Here is a 21,259-nt window from a genome sequence, read left to right on the forward strand (position 1 = left end):
GCAAACCTGTGAACATTTATTACTCATGTCATGAAATTAATGAAGTGCAAAGTTGCGATAAAAGAATTAAGGAATTATTAAACCACAGTTTTATTCCTTCAGTTATCTTTTACTTAGAAATTAGTGTCACATCCAGTTATTTAGTGCATTGACTTGCCTTATTGTGTTCCCTGTGAGTATTACTTGTGGTCAGCTGAGTTGTGAATGCAAATCCACTGTTTTGTTAGGATGAACTGCAAGGGAACTTCTATTTGATGGTACTGATAATTGCAATAATATTTGCAGAATATGGCTTTATAATTTAAAGCATTAATTTGCTAAATGGGCATATGGACTCCTTTGTCCACATTTGTACAATGTAGCTTAATTATTGTTTTATTGCTCTGTAATACCAAATTATGACTTGAAGTAAGCTGTTTAAATGCTGGTGGAATTGAATAAACTGAAGAATTGCCATAATTTATTAATGAGGTAACATAAGTTTGGTTACTTTGACTTGAACAAATCATAAAGCAATGCTTGAGAACAATTATATAGTTTAATATAGTGTGGAGGTTCTGTCATGTTTCAGATGATTTTTTTGCTGATGCACATGAAGCCATATCTGGAATCATTTATTTATAAATTTATCACAGCAAAGGCTTGTCTTTTGTTGTGTGGAAAACACTAGGCAAAGGACGTTGTGTTGCTAAAACAATAAATAAATGTGGGAGGCATGATGGTGAGGTGATTTTGCTCCTGGATTAATAATCTAGAAGTTTCAAAAGAGAATGAGTTTCAATCCTGCCGCATCTGTTTGAGAATTTGAACTCAGTTTTCTAAATGTTTAGACATAAAAACTGTTATAAATAAGTCTGACTGAAGCTTTCAGAATACCATTTTAAAAATCCGATTGGTTCACTGATCTCTTTAAGGAATGAAATTGCCTGTGCTCAATTAGTCTGGTTTATGTGCTACAATGTGGTCGACTCTTAACAGCTTGCTGAACTGCTCTAGCTATCCATTCACTGACTGGCAATAACAAGGAAGTAACTCAGGACTAGTGCTCATCATCATTACCTTGGGCAGAGAACTTGAGTTTGAGCAGTAAATTACCATTCACAGCCTGAGAATAATGTGTTAAAGTGTATAAAATGGTACACATCTAGTGCAGGATAACTCCTGAAGTTATATTCTGCAGGTAAATAAAACTACTGATAATCTATAACATTATCAAAAAAATGGGACCATATTAGGCCAGACAACTGGACTGTTAACCCTAAACCCCTTTCATGACAGAACTATTATTTTCAACTTGCAACTTGTAAATTACATAACAATTCACATGCTTTGAGAGACATTAAAAAAAATTACAGTATGTTGTATCATGATAAATTGGACTTCCAACTACACTATTTAAAAAAATTCCAAGAATGTCATAATTAAATCTAGTGGCCAATTAAAATCTCAAACTTACACATGGAAAATATGTACAGACATCCCAGCAGTGGTTAGGACCAGGGGCGCAAGATGTACAAGGAAATAGATAGGGCATGTCAGAAAGGCAAGGTCATGGTGATCATGGGGGACTTCAATATGCAAATGGACTGGGTGAATAAAGTTGCAAATGTGTTGCTGGTCAAAGCACAGCAGGCCAGGCAGCATCTCAGGAATAGCATCTCTATTCCTGAGATGCTGCCTGGCCTGCTGTGCTTTGACCAGCAACACATTTGCAGCTGTGATCTCCAGCATCTGCAGACCTCATTTTTTACTGGGTGAATAATGTTGCCAATGGATCCAAAGAGAGGGAATTCTTGGAATGTTTACAGGATGGATTTTTGGAACAGCTTGTGACGGAGCCCACAAGGGAGCAGGCTATTCTGGACTTAGTGCTATCAAATGAGTCAGACTTTATAAAAGATCTTGAACTAAGGGTACACTTAGGAGTCAGCGATCATAATATGGTAGAGTTCAGTTTGCAGTTTGAAAGAGAGAAGGCAAAATCAGATGTAATGGTGGTACAGCTAAATATAGGTAATTACAAAGGCATGAGAGAGGAACTGATGAAAATCGACTGGAAGCAGAGCCTAATGGGGAAGATAGTAGAGAAAGATTACCGGGGAGGGGGGCGGTCAGGAAATGTATTTATAGTAAAAGAGAGACCATATAAAGTGGTCAAGAGCACTGGGACATCAGAAGATTGGGAAGACTACAGAAACAAAAAGAGGGTAATGAAGAGACTGGGACTGTTGCAGTAGTCCGATGTGAATGAATTTGCATAATTCTGAGATGATGCATTGGCAATTCTACCATTATTGGCAAAGACAATAAATATGCATTTCTAAACTTCATCCATTGCAGTGATTTAGCTACATTTTCACAATAACTTAATATTGTCAGCATGGTATCATTAGTACCGTCAAGTAGTTTATTTCCCAAAAAAAGCCATTTGCTGTGATTACTATCAGTGTTTTTAGTCTTAGAAAGATGCCAGATGGCATCTTTGATGCAATGTAAAGGGGATAGGGTTGTTATCAATGAAAGAAACTATTGGATGGTATCACCAATTTTCATACTTTAATGCAAATTAGCTTGAAAATATATTGGCTATTTTGTATGTGCAGAAATAAAAATAATTTGGGTTAGGATAATATATTAATCAATACTCTTCTGACTCTGTTTTTGTAGATTTCAATTCTAGAATATTCCTTTTTGTTTAACGTACTTTAGTGTTTACTCCTTGTGGAGTCACCAACTTGAACACTTCACAAAATGCCTGTTCTTTCTTTGTTTGCAGGAATGAGCAACGGACACAATACTGTCAATGAGTATACTATGAGAAAAAGTCAGTGCATGAGGAGAGGTTGAGTGGTTTGGGCGTGAATTCATTGAAGTTTAGAAAAATGAGAGGTGACCTTACTGAAATGAATAAGATTCTTAGGGGACTTAACTTGGTAGATGCTGAAAGGTTTTTTTGCCATTGTGGGACCAGGGGACATATTTCAGAATGTTCACCCATTGGAGATAGAAATGCAGATTTTCTTCCCTCAGAGTGCAGAGTAAACCTGTGGATTTGTTTACTACAGAGCGCTATAGAGGCTTGTGTTAAGTATTTTCAAGTCCGAGATAGATGGACGTTTAGACATAAGGGGATCGTATTTTACGGGGAAAAGACTGAAATGTGTAATAGAGAATTACCAGATCAGCCAAGATCTCATTGAATGATGGGCAGATTTGGTGTCTAAATGGCCTAATTCTACATCTAAATTTCTTAGGCTTATTTACACAATCAGCAGAGCAGTTGCGTTTTATAGGAACATGTGTTAAACATGATGTTGTGGACTGTGTACCATTCTGACCTGTCATATTTTTAATTGGAGCTCCTTCCAATGAACCTTAGTTACACTCGTTTTTATATGACATGAAACTGAGTTGTAATTTAAGTTGACCAAATTTCTAACAACATCTATAAACATCTTGCCATGAATGATCTAGATTTTAAGCACCCTGATTTAGTCTACAGAGAAGCTTTAACTTTTTGCTGAATTATTTTATTAGGGTTGTACATAGTGGTGAGACTGAGGTGTATTGTATCAACTTCAAATAATATGTGTTAAACTATTAAGTTGTTATCAATGCATATCCTTTATTAATATTTTTGAGGACTTGAGTCTATAGGATTGCGAAAATTGGTTTATTTGACGTACTAAGAAGAAACATGAGCTTTTTTTAATGCTTTTATTTAAAAAATGGAATTACATTACATAAGCTAACTAAGTGGACTTAAAAAGACACGAGTTTGTGGTGATTCAGAGTTGTGGTGATTTGATATTGATTCACAGGTCAGTTAGGGTGAAACCTGTAAAGAGATAACATCCCCACTGAGAATCTGCACCATTCAGCAAGAGCTGAAAACAGGAATAGCATCTTTCCTCTCAAAGAAGTTCATCCTTTCTTTTTTGTAAATATATTTATTAGCAATGTTTTTTAACTTTACAAACATATAAAATTATTGAAAAATACAATCAATAACAAATATCAGTATAATAAAAAGAAAAAAAAACACAAATTACAATACAACTAATGTCTAATAACTACTACTCTATAGTACAAAACAAACCCTAACACTGTGGAAAGTAGCACCAAAAAATAAGAAAGAAAGGCAAAAAAAATCCACAAAATGCAGAACAGCTATGCTTGGCGCAAAGCTCCCAAACAAAGGAATGGGAGCATTGTAAATATACCCGTATTAACTCGGGAGACCCCTCCAGGGCCCAGGACTTGACAAATCTAACCATCCTGGTTAAACAAATGCCCTAGGTAATATAACTACAAATCCAAATCCAAATAACTCAAGTAGGGCTGCCATGTCTTATAAAAATGGTCTGTTGTGTGGTGCACTATGTTTATAAAACAGTCCAAGGGAATGTGCTCCATAATTAATTTCTACCCAGCAAGCCCGGTGGGTTCTCAGACACCCAATTCATTAGAAAATTCTTCCGTGCACAGTATGCGAGAATATTAAATCATTTCTTCCTATGCCTGTCTAAAGATAGTAAATTTGGTAGACCTAAGAGGAGAGATATTGGGTCTACTTTGACTTTATTCCTCGACACCCTCCCCATCTCTTCCACCACAGTGCTCCAATAAACACGGAGCCTGTGGCATGTCCAGAAGCAATGGATAAAAGTACCTACACTTATTTTACATTTGGGGCACACGGAAAGAAGTTCATTCTTAATGCTTTGGCTGCCAAGTCTGTGTTTATACAGGTGACACAATGGCTCAGGGGTTAGCACTGCTGCCTTACAGTGCCAGAGACTGGAATTCGATTCCACTCTCTGGTGACTGTGTGGAGTTTGCACTCTACCTGCGTCTGCGTGGATTCCTCCGGGTACACCAGTTTCCTCCCACAGTCCAAAGATATCCTGGTTAGGTGGATTGTGCAATTTAGCCAGCCAATGTCTAGAGATGTGCAGGCTGGATGGATTAGTCATGGAAAATGCATGATTGTAAAGGGGCAGGTCTGGCTAGGATGCTGTTCAGAGGATTGGAGTGAACTTGATGGGCCAAAAGGCCTGCTTCCACAGTGTAGAGGTTTTGAAGTATTTGGAAGTCCATCTTGGTTTATCAGTAGATTAGTGTAGGCATATTTTTGCATATACTTCGGAGAAGAAGTTGACAATAATGTAGAACTTATGATTTGGAGATGCCGGTGTTGGACTGGTGTGTACAAAGTTAAAAAATCACACAACACCAGGTTATAGTCCAACAGGTTTAATTGGAAGCACACTAGATTTCGAAGCGACGCTCCTTCATCAGGTGATATCACCTGATGAAGGAGCGTCACTTCGAAAGCGAGTGTGCTTCCAATTAAACCTGTTGGACTATAATCTGGTGTTGTGTGATTTTTAACTATGTAAAACTTAGTTCTTCATTAAGTGTGCATGCAAATCTCACCTGCAAATTGAAATCTAAGACTGAGGGTGAATTGGTTTTGAGTTTGTATTGAAGGCAGTCTCAGCTGAAGTTTCCCTCCCTTTCTCTGTAGAATATTTCCATACGTACAGCTAATTAACTGCACGTGAAGTGCAGTATTGCAGGAAGGAAAACTGGAGAAGAGAGCTGGTGCAATGACGGCACTGTTTATCCCATTGTTGAGGACAGATAGCAGTGACCTCATGACTGTGGCTAAAGATGCGGGTAGTTCAGTTTGCATCGATGTTTTGTAAACAATTGAAGTATTAACTTTTGAAGTAACAATTGAACTTCTAATACAAGTAAATTATGGAGAATAATAGTAGACTCATTGTTTTGAAATATAAAGGACTGTGGGGATCGATGCAAATGTTTGTTATTTTTTAAAAGCTCAATAGAAAAGGATAGCTATTTAGCTTGTTCCTTGTGACATTCTTTGTGACTGATCAGTTTGTATTTACAAGAGAAACTAATTTGAAATTGTTTCAATTTAGTTATGTGTAATGTTCAATTTTCTTTGCTGGAAATAACTTACAGGAGAACAGGTGTGCAGAAATAATGATGTAGCTCAGCACACAGATGTGAAACATGTGGTAAATTGTAAAGAATCTTGGAATGAGTCCATCTTTAAAATTTCAAAGTTGAGGCATTGTAATAAAGACAATTTGTTGCATGAGATTTTACTTGCTGGAACAGAAACCAAACTCTGTAATTAGGTTTTGCTAGCTATCAACATCAGAGATATCCTTTGAAATCATTCACCAATTATAGTTGAGGTTAGTTGTATTTTCAACAGCACATTGCATTTTTAAATAACACCTATAATTTGAGTTATCCCAAGCTGTTATAAAGTAAACTTTCATACTGAGCTCCATTATGTAATATTTGGACAGACGTCCAAGGGCTGACTCAGGTAGCTTTTAAGGAGCAACTTAAAGGAGAAGGCAAGATAAAATGGCAGAAGGCTTTCAGGAGGGAATTTCAAAGCTTAGGGTCTTGGCAGCTGAAGGGGGCAAACGCTAATGCTGAAATGTTTAAATTTTTGGATGGTTGTAAGGTCAGATTTAGAGAATATTTTGGAGGATTGTGGCAATAAAGAAGATGGTACAGATAGAAAGAATGAAGCCATGGAGGAATTTGAAAGCGTTGACTAGAATAGCAATGTAGCTTAATCTGGAGCCACTGTTGATCAACAGACGTAGATGTGATGGATAATGGGGCTTGGTTTGGGACAAGGCATGGACAGGGACTGCAGGTTTTGAATTAGCTAATTGGCAGTTTTATATGACATTGCTTAATGCATTTTTTTTGAAATCATTTGTAAATTAAAAGACAGACATTTATAGTATCATATAATTCATGGCGATATTTTAAAATCTTTTGATTTGGAACATTGCCTTTTTAAACAAGTTATTGTTGTATATGTCTTCTTGAATATGAACAAAGAGGTGTGCTTGACCAAAAACCTGACTTTGTAGAAATCATTGGTTATGGATTGTATGAACAAAATTGTGAATATCTTCAGGGAATCATGGAACCTTACACCATGAAAAAGAGGCCATTTAGCCCTTATGCCTGTACTAACTCCGTGAAAGAGCAGTCTGCTTGCCCAGATCCCCTTTTTGGTCCAAGAGCCTGTGTATTCTTCATCCTCAATTACCTGTTCAATTCCCCATTAAAGTGATTCATGAAATATGCAATCAGTCTCTTTTAGAAGTAGAGTATTTCAAATCCCAACAATTCTTGAGTGAAGAAAAAGTTTGTCTCACCTCTCCTTTTGGATCCTTCTGTGATTTTAAATCCATTGCCTCTTGTTAATGTTCCACTTACTTTCGTGTTATTTTTCCTCTTTGTCCTATCAATATTTTTCATCCGATTGAAAACTTCGTAATCTGTCTCCCAAGGAGAAAAGTCCTAACGTTTTCAATCTCTAATCGTTGATAACATCCTTATATATCTTTTCTTTATCCTTTTTATGCCTTTACATCTCACTTTTAAGTGTGGTGCCTGGATTTTATTGTTAAAACTCTACATGAGACCTATCAGTCATTTTATAAAAAGCTTTCTTTTTAATTAACTCATGCCTTCATGAGATGTGAGTAGATGTGAGTGGAAGGTAAATGTAGAAAGATTTTGAGATAATTGATTTGCCTTATAGATTAACACAGTTGTTTCCATTTACGAATATGGGAACTTAACCCTCAGCATAAATGATGAAAAGCTGATATAATGGACAAATGAATGCAGAAAAGCACGGGAATAGGAGTAGCCCATTCAACTTGAGCCTGCTCTGCCATTCGATGATGACATCATTGATCATCTCCTGCAAGATGATTTTCATTATCATCTTCATCTTACATTTCATCTTCATTTTACATTATCTCCATATCCCTTGATGTCAACAGTCTCTAGAAGTCTGTTAATTCTGAATTGAACAATATGTCATGAATACGCTCAATGATTGAGCTTGCACATTCCAAGGATTCACCACCTTCTGAGTTAAAACATTCCTCCTTTTCTCAGAATAAAGGATGCCATTTAAGAACTGAATTTATGCCCCTGGTTCTAGATTCACCAGCCAGGGGACGCATTTGCATCTGCCCGCTCATGGACTGTTAGAATTTTCAGAGTTTCACTGCAATAACCTCTCATTCTTGGAGTCTCTAGACGGCATAAGGCAATCCTTCATCCCAGGAATTTGTCTGGTGAATCTTTATTGCACTCCCTCAATGACCAATGTCATTTCTTAGATAAGTAGACCAAATAGCACAAAATAACTAGATACAATCTCTAGGCTTTAATAATTAGGCTTTAACACCACAGCAAGGCATCTTCTATATTCAAATCTTCTTGCGATAAATGTTATACCTTTTGCTATCCTAATTGCTTGCAGCACTTGTATGTTAGCTTTTAGTGATTCATCAACAAGAACACTCAGGTTCTTTTGGATAGCAGTACTTCCCAATCTCTCATCATTTAAGAAATGTTCTGTCTTTGTTTATTTTTCTCTCAAAATAGATAACTTTAAACTTACTCATATTGTATTACATCTCCCATGTTCTTGCCCATTCTCAACCTGCCCAAGTTCCTCTGACGTTTCCATGCATTCACCTCATAACTGAAACTCTTATTCCTTTTTTTTATCATCAGCAAATTTGGAAATGTTGTAAATAACCAGAAATAATGTCATCTGAGACTTGAATTTGACCTTCAGCATAGACATTATAAGTCTCTAAGGGAGACTAATATCCCTAAACCAGCCAGCCAACTCCTCATAAATCAGCGGGAGTAGATTTTGGGGCCGCTTGTTTCCTGTTATACATTTAGTCATGCATGACAACAGTATATCTTCTATTCAGTCTTCAGTCTTGTAGTGCCAGTGTTGATCACTGACATATTCATTTTTACTTGCTGGATAAATTATGCTGATTTTTTTTTATATAGAGCTGAACTGTATTTTGTAATCCAGCAAACTGCATTTAATGGGTTTTTATTAGATTTTCGAACACCAAGTTACTTATTTACTGTCAGAATTGACATAATTAAATTGAATGTATTTTATAGAGCAATTGACTTCGTTCCATATATTTTAACCTAATCTACAGCAAGGTACATGAATCTAATGCTGATATTTTTGTCTCAATTTAATGAAGTTAAGTTGAGACTTCATGCCATGAATAGCTAAATAAAACGTGAGCTTAGTTAGTTCTACTTAGTTGGTATCTAAGTACATACGTAATTTAAATAGCAGTTTCCAATCTGATTTTATAAAGTACAATGTTCATTACATTTCATTTTACACTTTAAATGGTAAAGTACAATCACTTTTTATGAAGATGTGCAAATCATGTTTATATTATGCCTGTTTGGTTTTGTTAGTTACTGGATTGGCTTAATAGAAGAGAGAGACCAGAATAGTGTAAAATAAAGCAAAACTGTGGATGCTGAAGACCTGAGACTGTAGTGATTAGAAGCAGGTGGGTCTCATTGACTGAGATTCTTGGTTGGTGTCATTAACCTGGGCTAATCAGGATGCCCTGGCTGGCCAATATCAACAGGGGATAGTCACACCTGCACACACACAACATGGGTGCGGGGGAAAAATAAGCACTACCGCAGTTTGGTAGTTGTGTTGGGTTAAGAAAAATGAGAAAGAAAAACATTTTAAAAAGGGAAAAAAAGCATGAGTGTCAGAGAATCTATTCACTCTGTGAGAGAAAAAAAGAAAAAATTCAACAGGGGATAGTCACACCTGCACACACACAACATGGGTGTTGGGGAAAAATAAGCATGACTGCAGTTGGGCAGTAGTGTGAAATATAAAAAAGGAGTGTCAGACATCTGAGAGCTGGTTCTGAGGGAGCTGGATCAGTGTCAAAGGCTCTCCACATGCAAATAAAGGGTGACTTGGTGACAAGATAAAAAATCAACAGGCGATAGTCTCCTCATTCTAGGGACTGGCATTGAGGAGACTGGTCAGAGTTCACATAAATAAAAAAGCAAAAAAAGGAAAAAAAAAATAGGTGGGCCACATAACCTATTCACTCTGAGAGCTGGCTCTGAGGGAGCTGGATCAATGTCAAGAACTCCGCACATATAAACCACAAGAGACAAGTCATGTTGAGAGAGTTTGAGCAGCTTGTGGGTAGAAGAAAAAAAAATCAACAGGGGATTCAAAATCCCCTCCATTCAGGGACTGACTCCAAGCCAGCTGCCTGGCTAGTGAGAAGTTTGCACATGTACATAAAGGGTGACTTGGTGATGGGATACTGGCTTCTATGCAGTTATTTCAGTAGCGATGGGAGAAAACAGTACGTTCCTGAAGAATATTTTCTCGCAATAGTCGTCTTTCAGTTGAGGCAAGCATTTCTGGCATCGTGCCTTTATTTGAGAAGCTTGACTCATTTGATCCTGCTGCTGAAGAATGGGCCCAGTTTGCGGAAAGAATATAGTAATTTTTCCAGGTAAATGACATTGAGCCAGATGAAAAGCCAAGAGTAATCCTTCTGACTGTTTGCAGACCAATAGCATTTTCAGTTGTAAGGGGCTTAACTTTCCCAGAGGCACCAATCACTAAAACCTTCCAAGAGTTGATAGATTTGGTTAAGGAATATTATGACCCCAAGTGTTGTCTAATTCTGAGATGCTATTGGTTTTATTTGGCTGTTCAAGAGCTGGGGTCATCTGTATCAGGACTTTTGATGAGTTTTAGCCAACTGGTAGAGGCATGTGATTTTGGTTAACCCTGAATGAGATGCTGAGAGACCGTTTGGGATTAATGACATAACCAGGCAAAAGTGCTTACCAACTGAAGCCCAAGTGGACTTCAAACAGGCACTACAACTGGCTTTGTCATTAAAAAATGTGGCAAGTGAGACCATGGGAGCTACAGGGCATCCCAATGGAAGTGGGGACCCCCACCTGTCAAACTCAGCTTGGGGAACACCACCTGAGTTTAGGCAATCACAGAGCCTCACACAGGGCATATCCTGAGCAGAGGGACCATAGCACAACCACACAACAAAACTGAGCCTCGGCAAAGCAGCTTAAAACGTTCTTCAGGATCTGGTCTGGCAAGCAATTGTAGTTGCTACCAGCATATGAACTTGACAGCAAAGGAGTCCTTAAGGATTAAGGAGAGAGCACACCCTGAAAAGTCCCCCTACATGTGGGTTGGAACAATTACATTGCTTAGCAACATCCTATTCAGAATGATTAAAATTAATGTTTGGTTAAATAGTCACTCAGTTCTCATGGAGGTGAATACCAGCTCAGCTGTATCTGTGGTTATAGAACCTGTCTTTAATAAGATTTGCTCTGAACTCCTATCCTTACATGTGGGGAAGACCTCAGCCAACATACACCGGGGAACCATTGCAGACTAAGGGTATGGCTTTGGTACCAGTCTCCTATGAGAAGGAGTTAGCGCTGTTACCTGTAATGGTAGTTAGAGGCTTGGACCCAAACCTTTTGGGTGAAATTGGTTGAGGAAGTTCCACCTTGATTGGCTCAACATTTTTTCAATTAGAAGATGACCGCCTCAGTGAAGTCCTAGTGAAATACCCAACTGTTTTTCAGAAAGGGCTACGGACTATGTCAGGGCCTGAATGCAATTCTGTGAATTTACCAGGCCTGCCAGGTGCCATTTGCCTTGCAGGTGAAAGCAGAAACAAACATCAGGAGGCTGAAGTGAAGGAATCATCAAAACATGCAGTTTGCAGAATGGGTAGCACCTGTCATACCAATTGTGAAGCCTGACAGCTAGGCTCGTGGGGATTTTAAGTGAGTGGTAAACCACTTCTTGCAGCTGGAAAAATACTCAATCCTGTGAAGAGAGGACTTATATGCAAAATTGGCACTGGGATTCGTCCTGCACGAAGCTGGACATGAGCCATGCCATTCTGTAATTATGACTAGATGAGGAGTCCCAGAAGTACTCCACAAAAAATACCTGTAATGGTTTGTACCAATATGTGAATCTGCCATTTGGGGTATCATTAGCTTGCACCAGCAGACTATGGAAACCATTTTACAAGGGCTGACCCAGGTTGCCATTTATCTAAATGACATGTTAATTGGGAAGACCAGTAAAGAGCACTTGGAGAACTTGGACGTAGTGCTTAAACATTTCTCCTTACCACTTAGAAGGGAAAATGTGTTTTCCAGGCACCCAAGTTAACTGACCTGGGTTACAGAGTCGACAAAACCAGATTACAGCCCTTGGAAGATAACGAGAGGGTGATCAAAGGTGCCCTGGCTCCAATGTCTGTACTGGAGCATAGGTCTTTCCTTGGGTTAGTGAATTATTACAGAAAATTCATATGCTACCTGGCCTCCATTTTGGCACTTTTACACTTGCTATTGAAAAAGGGTCAGCCTTGGATATGGTCGCATAGCCAAGAAGTAGTCTTTAGGAAAGTTGACGCACTACAATCCGAAAATGAGAGGTGATACTGACATGCAATGCTTCTCTGCACAATATCAGGGCAGTGTTGGCTCACAGGTTGTCCAAGCGGGAGAAATGAACATTAGCGTATGCTAACCAGACTTCTGCTGATGTCGAATGCAAATATGCCCAGATAGAGAAGGTAGATTTGACAGTCATCTTTGGTGTGAGAAAGTAACATCACAAATCCCTGTGAGAAGAAACACAAGGCAGTGTCACCTACAGCTTCTGGTCAAATTCAGCTAGGGGCCCTTATTCTCATAGTGTATAAATACAATTTGAATCACAATCCAGGAGGTCGAGTGCTTAGTGTGGATGCCTTGAGCCGCCTCCCATTGGCAGATACTCCAATGGTGGTGCCTTCTCGGAAGAGTCAATTCTTGTTTTGGACTTTCTGGACACCCTCCAATTACCACTGACAATTCCTGACCCTGGACACACAAAGATTGTGCCTTGGCAACATTTTCAAAAATTGGTAGTATTGGGGCAAACAGAAGTGCCATCACAACTAGGATTGAAGCCTTATTGGACACTAAGACTAGATTACCATAGAGAATGGCATTTTGTTATGGGAGCAAGAGTGATTGTCCTGAGTAAAGGTCACCACCAGATACTGGCTGAACTTCTCCAGGGTCACCCAGAGGTTTCTAAGTTGAAGATGCTCGCAAGAAGTTATGTCTGGTGGCCGGGGTTGGATGCTGACATAGCTGCATTTAATGAGACAATGTCCGGAGTGACAACAAGGACAAGACTGCCACAGGTGGCACTTCTACATTCGTGGGGATGTCTGGGTAAACCCTGGTCTTGGTTACATGTTGACAATGCCAGTCCTTTTGTGAATTCAATGTTCCTCGTGCTTGTGGAAGCCCATTCAAAGTGGTTAGACATGCACTGAGTCCATTCAGCAAACTCAGGGATGATGATTGAAAAGTGAGCATCATTTGTGAAACACTGACTCCCGGAAGAATTGTTCATAGATGTCATTTACCAGCAAGTAATTTCAGTAATTTCTTCAGTCAAATATCATAAGGGCAGCTCCATACCATCCATTGTCCAATGGTCTCGTGGGAAAAGCGGTCCAAATACTGAAGGCAGGCTTAAAGGAACAATCTACAATGTCGCTTGATGCCAAACTATCCCAGTTGCCGTTTGATCATAGGACCACCTCGCATGCAACTACAGGGATAACTCCAGAGTTGCTGATGGGGAAAATACTTTGCACCAGGTTAAACCTGATATTCCTAGAACTGGAGGGTGAGGGGAGTTCTTGCAGGATGAAATAGCAGCAGGAATGTCAATTTTGGCCATGTGCTTCATCAGAGCAAGAATTAATTTCAGGTGAAGAGGTTTGATGCTGGAGTCACTGAAATGGCCTTGTATGGGTATGAGGTGAGGTTGATGCAAGGTCAGGTCCTTTGACTTCAGGTTGCTTAGGCAGTCCTGAACAAACATGTGGATCACCTGAAACTGCTATCTCGCAAATGGGACAGGAGCAAAACATACTGGCCCCTCAGAACAGCCAAAGGCCTGTCAGAAACTGTGGGTTCTCCCCTCATTAAGTGCCAAGGAAATCTCAGCATCCGAGATGGATGCAACTTTGATACCATTACTGTCGGAAGAAGAGGAAGAAAGTCTCTCTAGTTGCTCTGGATGCAAGAAACAGGTTATTGTTGCACGTGTCAGAGTCTGAATCAGAGAAACTGGACCTGAGGCAAAAACATCACAGGAAAAGCTACAAGAGAAAGACCAGGCCTGCATCCCTGGACGTTGGAGGTGGGGTGAGGGGGGCAATGGTTGCAATGATTGGAATCAGGTGGATCTCATTCACTGAGATCCTTGATTGAGGTTATTAACCTGGTTTGCCAGGGCTTCCTGATTGTAAACAGAGGATTTAGCATCTCCTCTGTTCAGGGACTGACTCTGAGCTGGCAGGCCACCGCCAGTGAACTGCACACATGTAAATAGTTAAAAATCACAGAACACCAAGTTATAGTCCAACAGTCTTGAGACTTAACAAACAATCTAGTTTTTTCAATATATAATTTCAGTTACATACCACTAAACTTTTGCGATTGCACAATCACTTGATGAAGGAGTAGTACTCTGAAAGCTAGTGCTTCCAAATAAACCTGTTGGACTATAACCTGGTGTTGTGTGGTTTTTAACTTTGTACACCCCAGTCCAACATTGACATCTCCAAATCACATGTAAATAAATGGTGACAGGATAATGGCCTCTGTGCAGTTATTTCAGAGACAAAAACAGAAATTTGTAATTCCATTTTCATGAGGCCAATAAGTCTGACAGTCATTGTTATTTTTAATTATTTCAATAGAAGGCCCTCTATTGGCATATCTCGACATGATTTCTGTATGTACAGAAAATACAAAGAAAACACCTCGCCCTCTGGAGTATATTTTATAAAAGTAACTTGTCAATATTTTGATCTGACTCCTTTGGCTGTATGGCTGGCTTACAATGCAGCCTCTAATAATGTGGGTTCAATTCCTATACCAGCTGAGGTGAGCATGGAGAAGTCTCCTTTTTGACCTTTTTCCTTGTCTGACGTGTGATGACCCTCAGTTTAGATGCTTGCTAGCAGTCTCTTCTAATACGGAGAGCTGTTTGATGGTGTGATTCTGGCGACTTTATTTTTTTTTAACGGTAATGTTTTGACTTATTTACAAGATGGCCTTTGTGCATTTCAGTGTGGCATTCTATTTTTTAACACTAATCTTTAATGTTGAGCTGGTATAGGTTGCAAAACCCTGTTGTGTAACATCAAAAATCACACAACACCAGGTTATAGTTCAACAGGTTTAAATGGAAGCACTAACTTTCAGAGCGCTGCTCCTTCATCAGACAACCACCTGGTGCAGGAGCAGCACTCCAAAAACTAGTGCTTCCAATTAAACCTGTTGAACTAACCTGGTGTTGTGATTTTTAACTTTGTACACTCCGGTCCAACACTGGCATCTCCAAATCATGATTGTTGTATAACAACCTTAAGGCTGTTCCAAGAGGACAGTTGGATACAGTTAAATGCAAGCAAATTTCACAGCAAAGGTGATCATTATTTAAATTCACATATTTAATTCACACTCATATTAAACTGTTAATGTTATTTACTCTTGAGTGTTGACATAAAGATTGCCAGTAAAAGTATGCATAATGATGTTTACAATTACTTGAAGCAAATGTCTAATTAATGTGGACCAATTACCTTCCTCAGAAGCAAATAACTTAGGAGATTTGTAGAATATTTATACGTTTACGGATGTTATTTTGAAATACAAGTTCAAGCTGCGCACATCTGAAAGAAAATTATTTGAATACATCTGGAAGATTGACTTGTAATATCCCATATTCTACATTTCAATCTGAATACTATTAACTGCTAATTGGAAGCAAGCTTAAATATATTTAATCAAATATATAATGTTTCTTGCCACAACGTACAAATTTATAGCTTGTCTTAAAGATTAAATTTTTCACACTCCAATCAGGAAATCAGAACATGCATGTAGAGGCAGTTTTTTTTTTGAAAAAAATTATCTTATAAAGGAATTCAAACAACTTGTTCTGAAGTTTTGCCTCAACAGCCTTGGGAGACTGGATTGAAAGGTTAAAAGAAGCCCAGTTGTTCTGCTGGAAAGAAGATAGAAGGTGTGTTCACACTTGGAGACAATAGTATTAGCATTTGCACATAGAGTGATTGGTAGTCTCAAGTCCCAGGAAGTTACTGACAAAGTTGTATGATAAACAGTTATACTTCAAATTGTTCATTTGCTTTAAGCTATCTAATTACAACTAAGAAAAACAGTGAGTAGAGTCTCTAGCATAGTGTAGGAGAAAATACGGGTCCCAGCCTTCCCATGACATGGTTACAAAACAGACAACACAAAATGTCTGCACTTAGCCACTGAGCCTACCTACAATGCCTCAAGTTGGTCAAACCAGCCGCCCCAGAGATCACACATACCTCAGGACATGACTCATCCAGCCCCAGACCAAGAGAATATACTTCAGATTAACTGATAATGAGCCTCATACTCCACAATCGCCCAGCGTCTCTGATGTCGTTAGGGCACAGCTACTCCCACTCGGAGCCAAGCCTTCACAAAGGATAGCCAGACAAGGAGGCACCAAAGATACTTCGCTTGCCCTCTCAACAATACGAACACATTGATACTAGGATGAAACCCACTATCACCTACTCCAGTCAAGTTCACTTAAACCATAAAGTCACCAGAATATAAGATTATGTATTACTTAGTTTTTGAAAACACTGTATGCAAATATCTTCCAGTACATTCCGAGGAATATTTATTTAATTCTCATAAATAAGGTTCTATTCTCGAACTTTCAAAAGTTGATAATGAGAGGATGCTAGGGGAGCAATCAAACCTCCATCTTGTAAGTTTTGCAGAAACAATCCTTCTGACTTAAAGCACTGTTCCAAAACGAATTCAAACTCTTTCCTTTCTTTGTTAGACTGGTTGTTTCCCTTTAAGTTTCCAGGTAACATCTGCCGCTCGTTTGAGCATAAGGCCTTTCTGGAGTCAGTGGCTGCAGAGCAGTTTTGAACAAGAAACAACCAACAATTAAATTTCAAGTCTGGACTCAATAGTGAACAACAGATTTTTTCTCTCTTTAAAACAAACTGCAGGTTATAGTCCAAAGATCACATTCAGCTCTCAGCTCAGTTCACAGATCCAAACCTAATGTGATTTGTAATGCAGGTGATACATTTGAATGAAATTGTTACAACATGTGATTAAGTTTTTGCAAAGGAGTGTATGGTCAGAATGAAGGAAGGCAATTGTATGTCCTATCCTTGACCTGTTGGATGGTATTCACAGATTTTACTTAGATTACTGTCAAGCAATTTAAATTGGTGGATCTGAAATGTTTTAATGCACCCCAGTACTATAAATCCAGCATAAGAGATTCTCTAACTTATTTTTGAATCACTTATCTCTTTGGAACAGTTCTACTCATAGTTGAAGAACAGGGAAATTTAGTTGTAGCAACAGGAAATTATACATGCGCAGTTTTAAGTTCGGAATATAATGAAAATTATGAAGTGTATAAAACTGTTAGTATGGCTGTGCTTAAAAGTAGACTCTGGTGGCAACTGCTTCACATGAGAAAGATATGTATTGGTGAAGCAATATAATAACATCAAGAGAGTCCTGCCGTATTTGCTACCTAGCAATAGATGCACAGTAGACACTGTACTGGCAGGAAAAAGTCAAAGTAAGCATCAGTCCACTAGCACTATATTAACACTTTGCTATAAAATACTTTATGTACAATAGCCTCCAGATACTTGGATCAGAGTCAGAAACCTGATTTGATTGGATTAAAGATTATCCACTTAACTTTAGGTTTCTTTTGCACTAGGAAACTCTGGACAGGCGTCTCGTGGAAAGAGTGTACCTAGAAATGGAGGTGGTCACCATAGACATCACATATCCTTTTGCATCAGTAGTGGCTGTGACTGTTATTTAAATGCCTAACAGCATATCTAGCCACTTTGACAGCTCCTTTGAAAAAGTATATAGGTTAAATATGGAGTTAGGGCATGCTATAGACCAGCTCAAACCCCCTTCAAATATATCAAGGAGCCTATGCTCTAACTTTTTATCTTATTTAAAGGCAAGTATAAGGTGCTATGTGCCAGATATAATAAAGATTTTGTGTTCTTGTCAGCACGAGGATATCTCTCTGTAATAGAAAAGACTTTTTAAGATATCATTAAGAGCCAATTACAATGTTTTTTTCAGTGAAAGAAGTGTGAGAAAGAAATCTTACTCACTGCAATAATTTTAGTCCGAGACAAGATCTGAGTCAGTAGTGTCATTTATTTCACACTTGCAAGTGGGTGTGATGTCCACAAGGCAGGGACAAAAACACACTGAATTCAACAAATACTCGATATTTATATAATTTGGTTCCGACATTTTTTTTCTTATTTCATTGTTTCCCCCCCTGTTTACATCCTCCACTTCCTTAAGACTGGTACCCATTACTCCTGTTTATCTCTTGTCTTATCCGACCTTGTCTGTGACAAAAATGCTTATTCCTGTTCTCACACGGCCATTTGACCTCATCCTGCTGTGGGCACATCCTTGCCTTACCTTTATTTACTCCCTCCATCTGTGCTGCCCTTCACAGCATCTTATCACTAAGCTCTTTTAATTCGGGTTTGTTCCTGTGTTTCTGTAAAAGTGGGAAACAGATGTTTATACCTATTGTTTATACAGGCCTGTCTTCACAGCATCTTATGTAGTGCCTGTATTTTTTTTACCATTGTTTTGCAGTCACGTTTCTTTCTTGCATACATTTTTAGCTAATACAAAAAAAACAATTATGCATTTCCTCCACATAGTTCCTATTCTTGTTGACTCAGCTCCTGGCTGAAACAATTACACACTGATGTGAGTTCATTTTTTTAATAATCAATTAGAATTGCAGAAGTAACATTAATTTAGCTATATCCCACAGAAGCAATTTTATAATCTGATAACCCTGAGAAGAGTAACAGTGATGGGACAACCAGCATAAAGTGGTGGAGGTTGGTACAATTTCAACATTTAAAAGGCATCTTGGTGGATGCATGAAGAGGAAGAGTTTGGAAGGATATGATCCAAATGCTGGCAAATGGGATGGGATTAATTTAGGATATCTGGTCTGCGTGAACGAGTTGGACTGAAGGTTCTGTTTCTGTGCTGTACATCTCTTTATAACTCTATCCAATGTAAAATGAAGATAAAAAATATACAGGTTTACAGTCCATTGTGTCCATAAGATGTATGGTTTAAACTTGAGTTACACTTTTTTTTATGCCTTGTATTCTCAGAAACCATGAATATTTCAATTGTCTTTTGAGTTCTTTGTGTCTGATGTTTCTTTTGAAGCAGTTCCATCACCCAGCACTTTTCTATCTTGAGAGGCATAGGGAATACTTTCTCCAGCTGACACATCATTCATCCACTATCCTGAAGTACTCAGGTTTCTCTATTTCAATATCTGAGTTTACTGTTTCCAAGCTTGAGAATTACAGATGACATATTTCATCTCCAGCATGTGAAGCTTATCATACAGGTGTAAATCAAAATAGAGATTAGACGACTTAGTGCCTGACAGGGTGCATTACATTGTCTTTCAATAAAATTGTCAATTTCAGCTCAGATGATTTTATTATTCCATCTTGATTTCACAAAACTTATGTGGTTAGCTGATTGGTGTGGCCAGTTTGTCAGCATTTCTTCTTTTTTCATACTTTCCATCCACAAAATTCCCCGATATTAAGTTCAGATCATGGGAATTTAAAATTAATAGTTCATATTTTATCACTATATTGACACAATTCAGTAAGTGTTCAACTATTTACATTCTCTGTAAATGATACTAAGTAAGTCCTGCAAAGATTAAAGATATATAAGAACTGTAGATTCATGACTTGTGTGGAACTGGCAGAATTCAGTGGTTCTTCCGTGTTTTAGTAACTCAAAAAAAAATTATGGTGCAAAAAGGGGCCATCAGCCCATGTTACACTGGCTTTCTGAGCATTTTGGCTTACTGCTACTTTTTTGCACTTTCCCCATATTCCAATGTATCGTTTGTATTTAAATACTCCGCTAATGCTCTGTTGAATGCCTTATTTAAACATGCCTCCAGGAAGTAGGCATTGATGCAGATTAAGATGTAGTTAAATTATTTGCTTGTTTTTCTGGAGCCAACATTTTTTGGATTGAGTTATTTCATAATTCTGTTTGTAGCACATGAACCATCAAATAGCATATAGGTTTTGAGCTTTCCAGATATGTTGAGAGGGAGTAAGGCCCACAAAGATGTTCTTGTCACATTGCGTATTTTCAACAGATTTGGTGAAAAAGCTTCTTAAACACAAAGGGAGCAAGCTAACGTTTTGCATGATACTCTATCTTTAACTGATCAGTGACCTGAATCAGGTTATGATCAGTGTATTCCAGGGAGTTGCTTTTGAGTTGATTAAATTATGATGGATTCACTCATCAGCTGGAGTTCATTGGCTGGGATTATGATGATTATGTTTGGTGCATTATCTGCACCTAACTGATTATCTGGCTGCTTTGTGATTGGGTTAGGAGATTATTCCATTCCCAATCCTTCCTTCCTCGATATCCTTTCTAGATATATTGGCTTCACTTGAAGACTTCAGGGTTTATCTTGTACAAGGCAAGTATTCAGCCATTGGATGCAGCTTCAAGTCCTTGGACTATTGTTACGGACTTAAAATCCAGAAAGTGGTTTCAGTTAGTTAGTCTATCAAGTCATTTGGTATAAAGCAAGGCTTTGTAATTCTTCCCAAAAATAAGATGACCTTTCATCCACAAAAAGAAAACTCTTTGAAACACACCATAGTGCCATAAAAGTGATGTGTGCAGTTTTCATTGAATCAATCAAGATGATATTAGAATAAAACAAAGAATTGCTGATGCTGAAGATGCGAAGCAAAAACATAAATTTGCTGGAGAAATTCAGCAGGTCCAGGAGCAACTGTGGAGAAGAAGCAAGAGTTAACATTTTGAGTCTGGTATTGTTTTTCTTCAGAACTAATGTAGTCAGAACTGCAGAAGGTTCAGCATTGTACCTTGGAGGTGGCACTGACTCAGGTGCTGATTTCAAGACCAGCTGGCAGTATCTGGTAGTGCAGCCACCTCTGTCAGTTCTCAGGAAAGAGGATGCTTCTCCTTTTGGACCATCCTATCCATCTGGACCTCCATGTAACAGCTGGAGAATCACAGTGACATCTTCCCTTTCTTTGATATGTTCAGAATCCATTCTTTACCAGGCAGGATAACTTTG

General features: G+C 38.4%; 1 protein-coding gene across 1 annotated transcript in view; it reads left to right on the forward strand.

Moving 5' to 3' along the window:
• atrnl1b (attractin-like 1b) overlaps positions 1-21,259 on the forward strand; it is a 904,204-nt gene that overhangs the window by 419,477 nt on the left and 463,468 nt on the right. The gene's annotated exons all lie outside the window — the stretch shown is intronic.

This window comes from Hemiscyllium ocellatum, chromosome 22 (genome assembly GCF_020745735.1).
Source record: "Hemiscyllium ocellatum isolate sHemOce1 chromosome 22, sHemOce1.pat.X.cur, whole genome shotgun sequence".
Lineage (NCBI taxonomy): Eukaryota > Metazoa > Chordata > Chondrichthyes > Orectolobiformes > Hemiscylliidae > Hemiscyllium > Hemiscyllium ocellatum.